This window comes from Hemitrygon akajei, unplaced genomic scaffold (assembly GCF_048418815.1).
Source record: "Hemitrygon akajei unplaced genomic scaffold, sHemAka1.3 Scf000047, whole genome shotgun sequence".
In the NCBI taxonomy this organism is placed as follows: domain Eukaryota; kingdom Metazoa; phylum Chordata; class Chondrichthyes; order Myliobatiformes; family Dasyatidae; genus Hemitrygon; species Hemitrygon akajei.
Genome location: NW_027331933.1, coordinates 6,379,595 through 6,386,038, shown reverse-complemented (window position 1 = coordinate 6,386,038; position 6,444 = coordinate 6,379,595). Strand labels below are relative to the sequence as shown.

The 6,444-nt window shown below is 48.1% G+C and overlaps 1 non-coding gene across 1 annotated transcript; it reads right to left on the bottom strand.

Moving 5' to 3' along the window:
* Positions 1-6,019: 6,019 nt before the first annotated feature.
* On the bottom strand, positions 6,020-6,113 carry trnai-uau (transfer RNA isoleucine (anticodon UAU)). The gene is made up of 2 exons: positions 6,076-6,113; positions 6,020-6,055 (listed from the first exon to the last, which is right to left on the bottom strand). It is a non-coding gene; the product is annotated as a tRNA-Ile (tRNA).
* Positions 6,114-6,444: the final 331 nt, after the last annotated feature.

The following is a 6,444-nucleotide window of genomic DNA, read 5'->3' as shown; positions in this document are numbered from 1 at the left end:
GCTTCCGTCTGGGGGAGTAGCCGTTGGCCCCACCAAACTGGATAATCAGTTTGTTTGAATGCTGTGTGATGTCCCCAAACCCGCCAATTAACAGATAGTACGCCATGTGCGATTAAATGATTACACTTCATAGAGATTACTAAAACTAAGTGATTAATAAAGATGCAGTATATAAGAAGGAAAAGAAAATAAAGAAAAGGCGCCAATTTATCAAAGTCCAAACCACTTCATGCACAACCTTTGGAGCTCAATGAGCGAAGTCTTCTAGCCACCATTCGATCCCCTCAGACCTCCCCGACTCGCAGCTCAGGACCACCCGCAATGATCAACTAAATCCCCTCCCCCCGGCACGTCAGTCTTCTTCTCCTCTCCTCGCCAAACCTCCTGGCCTGGGACACCCGCTCGGGGTCCGGTCCGTCACCCAGCTTACAGCATCGCGTCCTCTCTTTCTCATCCCCTCGCGCCGACTCCCCAAAAGCCCGCCAAAACTAGCTTACAAACCCAGAAGAAAGAACAACATTAATCCCAGTTGGTTAACAAATGAATACAATTCTCGTTATCAGTAAATTTTAGCCTAAACAAGCTTCCAGTACACTCTCATAACAAAGAAGCATTCCTACTTTTAACAAAACTAAGAAGCCATTTTGATTAACATGCGCAGTAACAAAAAAGAAAAATAAACCCTCACAAAGAAGAAACCCCCTTATACTAATAAGAAACCCCCTCTACACAACGTTCTCATGGATGCTGCCCGACCTGCTGAGTTCCTCCAGTGTGTTGTACGTGTTGCCTTTACCAGCGTTTGAATGCCACCGATGCTTGAATGTGGAGTTGGAGATGCTGGAGAAAACAGCGCCCCACTCGCTACAAGGAGAGCCCGAACACGTGTCAATATCCTTGATCTGATTGCATACGTTGTCATGTGGTTGACAGCAGTGTGATGTCTTTCACTGGTTCGCATTTTGGAAAGAATTCCGTCGGCCATCGCAGATACACCAACAGCTTCACACTGGGAAGCGGCCGTTCACCTGCTCCGTGTGTGCGAAGAGACTCATTCAGTTAACCCACCTTGTGATGCTCCGGTGAGTTCACAATAAATAGAGGCCACATTTCTGTCCGGAGTGAGCAAAGAGTTTTTTCAATCATCCCAGCTGCTGCAACACCAGCAACTTCACATCAGGGAGGAAGTTCAAATCAGCTCCGTGTTAAATGTTTAACCATCAGGGTGACTGATGGCTGCTGCAGGTTCATGAGAGACCGTTACTGAAAAAGAAGAAAACCCTTTACACTCTTCCCGCACCAAATAAAATTCATGTCCTCATGACTGTTAAATAACTCGACCACTCTTCCTGACAACACAATCCCTAACCCAGGCGCAAACAGTGACATTCGGAGAGTTCCCTAACCCTCCGAGACCACTGTACCCCCTCACCTAAATCCTCCAGGCTCAGACACAACTGGGAATCCCTCGGGTCCGCTTGCCAACTCCTCTCTGAACCGGTACACTTTACAATTCTATTTGGACTCTGCAGTTACAGTGTTCCGAGAAACAGGGCTGAGGGAAATAACCGATTTAATCTGACCACCCAGCAACAGCTGGAAAGTTAATGGAATTAGGGGTGACTATGTAAGCAAATCGCTGAACTGTTGACTGCACCGCCAGAGGAAACCACTGCACAGAAACAGGGTCTACAGACCGTCAGGTCAGTCAGGAATTATTTAAACTGCCTACTCCCATCGACTGCACCCGGACCGCGGCCATCCATACACCCAGTACGACTCCAATCTTCTCTTAAACGTTGACATTGAAATCTCAATGACCTCTCTGCGATATGGAGACCCGCCGGTGCTCAGCCTCACTTCCCGGTCCAAAATACCCGAACTGACTGTGTGGCCCCTCGGAGATAACGGAGGCTTCTGTCTCAGGCGCTGAGAGAGCGGGAGGAGAGGGCAGGTCACGGGACTGTATACAGACAGTCTTCCAACCCCTTTCGGGCACATGAGGGGTAGAAGTCGAGTTTCGGGTCTTCATCCCGCATTCAGCTTCCCGGGAGGTGGCGGGCTTTTACCGGAGGGTTTGCAACCATCCAGACAGCGGGCGGGGTAATGGCAGGCTCTTGTTTCCTCTGCTCCGGAGAGAGGAAGGAGTGGTAGCCCCTACAGAGACAATGCGGGTTGATAACGTCCTGAGGCCAGCGGTGTCGAACGAAGGGGATGGAAGGTTGGACATTTATCTAACATCCATGTGGCTGATGCATGGAGCCAGCGGCGGCCGGGAAATGGGGGGGGGGGGGAGGTGGGGAATCCCAGATTCCCGGCACTTCTGGGGTGGGCGGGATTCCGTGGTGCTGAGCTCAAAGGAAGTGTGGCGTGAAAGCGCGGTAATGCAGCTTTGGGCCATGAGGGGGAGCTCCTCGATGGAGAGGAAGAAGTTCGCGGTATGGTCTTAAATTAGTTCGAAGGGTCACTTTAACTATTTATGGAATAACACGAACAGAGGATTTGTGTAAAACATAATAATGTGAATATATAATTCTGATTCACTCTGTTCCAGCATCATCCTTTGAGAAGCAGGAAACACACCCTAATCCCGCAGTCCTGCGTCAGTCCTCAAAATAATCCGCCAGACACGTGTCAGACCCAAAGTATTCCCAATACACCATGATTGTCCCACAGCCTCGTGACAGTCTCAAAACTAGCACCACTTCCTTGATCATGACCCACAGCCCGTGTCAGCCCCCAAATTGATCACACTATCCCGCTCTCCGCACAGCTCGTGTCAGTCATGGAACTAATCGCACCGTCCCACTCTTTCCCCACAGTCCGTGTCGGTTCCCAAACTAATCACACTGTCCCACTCTCTCCCCACAGCCCGTGTCAATCCCCAAATTAATCCCACGTCTCGGTTCTCTTACCACAGGCCCACGTCAGTCCCGAAACTAATTGCACTGCCCCTCTCTCTCCACCCATCTCCGCCCTTGTCAGTCTGCAAATTAAGCACGCAGTCCCACGACCTCCTGAGAGCCCCTGTCAGTCCTCGAATCATGTGGGTCCACTATTTCCCCACAGCTCTGTTACAATTCCTATGGTAATTAGCTATGGGAAGTGGAATCATGGTGCTAAAAGTCTGGGAACGGACCTTAAATCAGGAACGGATGTGCTCCTGGAAATACACAACGGAAATGTGGAGGTCTGGTAGGCGGCAGCTGCATGGGCTCCTGGGTAGATTTGTCCCATTGAGGCAGGAAAAGGATGGTAGGGTGAAGGACCCATGAGTGACAAGAGATGTGGATCATCTCGTCAAGAGGTAAACGAAGCTGATTTAAGGTTTCGGAAGCCAGGATGAGACGGGACTGTAGAGAGTTACAATTCAGCCAGAGACGAACTGAAGAATAGGAATTTAGAGAGCTGGAAAGGTCTTTGGAAAGACTTAGCAACGAAGATTAAGGAAAGCCCCAAGGCATTCTAGCTTTATGTGAAGAATAAGGGGATGATTACAGCGAGGGTAAGAATGGTCAGGGATAGAAGATGAAACATGCGCCTGGAATCGGGGAGGTGGGGCAAGACATTACTGAAGACTTTACTTCAGTATTTACCACTGAGAGGGATCTTGACGTTTGTGAAGGCATTAAATGTACTGACGTGCTGGAACATGTCGCGGTGAAGAGAGAGAAATTTTGAAAAAAAACATTAGGATAGATTAGTCCTCGTGTGCTCGGGATATACCCAAGGTTACAGCGCGAAGCGAGGGAACAGATTGCCGCTCCCTTGGCGATGACCGTTGTGTTATCACTGGCCACAGAAGGGCTGCCAGAGGATTGGAGCTTGGAAAATATTACTCGTTTGCTCAAGAAAGGGAATGGCGATGACTCTGGAAATTATAGTCCAGTGAGTCTTACTTCAGTGGTGGGAAACTTTTGGGGAAGTTTCTTTTTTTGGCAGGATTTACAAGAATTTGGAGAAGCGTATCCTGATTAGGGAGTCAGCACGGCATTGTGAGGAGCAGGTTATGCTTCCCGAGCCTGATTGAATTCTGTGATGTGACACGGATGGAGTTCAACCTGAAAAAGTGTGAACTGATTCACTTTAGAAGAACGAACGTGATGGCAGAATACAGGGTTAATAGCAACATTGTCAGCAGTGTAGCAGAACAGAGGGATGATGAGGTCCACATCCAAAGATTCCTCAAAGTCTCTTTGCCAAGATAGGTTGGTTTCTTGATAAGTTTGTTAAGGAGGCGTATTGGGTTTGGCCTTCATTAGTCAAGGGATTGAGTTAAAGCGCCGCGAGGTATTGTAACTCTAAAATACTGGTCCGATCACATTTGTAATATTGTGTTCAGTTCCCAGCGCCTCCTTATAGAAAGGATGTGAAAACTTTATAGAGGGTGCAGAGGATGTTTACCATGAGTCTGCCTGGATAAGACATTCCGGACATTCTCTTTGGAGCATAGGAGTTTGAGAGTTGACTTGATGGAGTTTTACAAGATACGTCTCTACCGAAGGAAGTATAAGTTGCGTCTTCCCACCGCCAGCCTAGATGTAGCACTTCCAGAGCACCCTCCGCAACTCAGGGTCACGTGGGGCCATGGGAGCAGGTGGTGGATGGTCGTATGTGCTGCCGATGCCGGTCACGTGTTCTGCTTATGTCATCACTGACACCAGATAGAACATCGCTGAAGAGTGTTGAAGGTGGCTGGAGTCAGCTGTCTTGTAAAGATACTTTGTATTTGAAGGCAATCGTCAGCGCAAGTGGTTTAGATGGGACATCCGGGCGTGTTTGTTAAATTAATATGTATATTGTCAAGTGAAGTCAAGACACTTTTTATTGTCATTTCGACCATAACTGCTATACAGTACACAATAAAAACAAGACAGCGTTTTCCCGCACCATTGTGCTGCGTGAAACAATACAAAAACTACACTGAACTACTTAAAAACAACACTAAACCTACACTAGACTACAGACCTACTCAAGACTGCATAAAGTGCACAAAACTGTGCAGGCGTTACAATAAATAATAAACAAGAAAGTAGGCACAATAGAGGGCAGTAGGTTGGTGTCAGTCCAGGCACCGGGTATTGAGGTGTCTGATGGCTTGGGAGAGGAAACTTTTACATAGTCTGATCATGAGAGCCCGCATGTTTCGCTGCCTTTACCCAGATGGAAGGAGGGAGAAGAGTTTGTATGAAGGGGTGCATGGAGTCCTCCATAATGCTGTTTCCTTTGCGGATGCAGCGTGTAGTGTAGAGTAAATGTCCGTGATGGTGGGAAGAGAGACCCCGATGAACTTCTCAGCTGACCTCACTATTGGCTGCAGCGTCTTGCGATCCGAGATGGTGCAATTTCCGAACAAGGCAATGATGCAGCTGCTCAGGATGCTCTCAATACAACCCCTGTAGAATGTGATGAGGATAGGGAGTGGGAGATGGACTTTCTTCAGCCTTCGCAGAAAGTAGAGACGCCGCTCGGCTTTCTTTGCTATGAAGCTGGTGTTCAGGGACCAGATGAGATTCTCCACCAGGTGAACAACAAGAAATTTGGTGTTCTTAACGATCTCTACCGAGGAGCCGTCGATGTCCTGCGGGGAGTGGTCGCTCCGTGCCCTCCTGAAGTGAACAACCATCTCATTTGTTTTGTTCACACTCAGAGACAGTTTGTTGGCTCTGCACCAGACCGTTAGCCGCTGCACCTCCTCTCTGTAAGCTGACTTGTCGTTCTTGCTGATGCGACCCACCACAGTCGTGTCATCGGCGAACTTGATGATATGGTTCGAGCTGTGTGTTGCAGCACAGTCGTGGGTCAGCAGAGTGAACAACAATGGACTGAGCACTCAGCCCTGGGTTTAAACTCACGCTGTCCTGCTCAGATCAAAATCAAAGTTGCATCGATTCGAAGTTAAGTACAAATAATAAGCAGGGTTTCTCAGAGGCACAAAATCAAATGTAACATTCCAGTGGAATGCTCAGCTTGAGAGACGCCTAGTCACCCGGGCATTGCAAGCATTAAAAATCACGAGTGCTCTAGGTGAGGATCGAACTCACAGCCTCGGCATTTCTCCGCCGTGTACTGCCATATAAGTACCGCGCGCTAACCGATTGCGCCACTAGAGCCCAGTGCTGCAAACGCGTGTTTTACATATGGAAAGAAAATCTAAAAGAAATTTACAGATATTATAGAGCATAAAGCCTAAAAATATACAACACGTTAAAAGGCCGTTCGGCCCACAAAGTATTGCCATACCAGCTAAAAAGCAAATCAAAGGTACTCAAACTCTAATCTCTCCTTCCTACCCTGTCCATATCCCCCGATCTTCCTTACATCCGTGTGCATATCGAGTCAACAAATGTGCACATCAAATACCACCTGTAAATTTACTGATAATGCAAACATTGTTGGTCGAATCTCAGATGGAGTGGAGAGGACGAACAGGAGTGAGATATG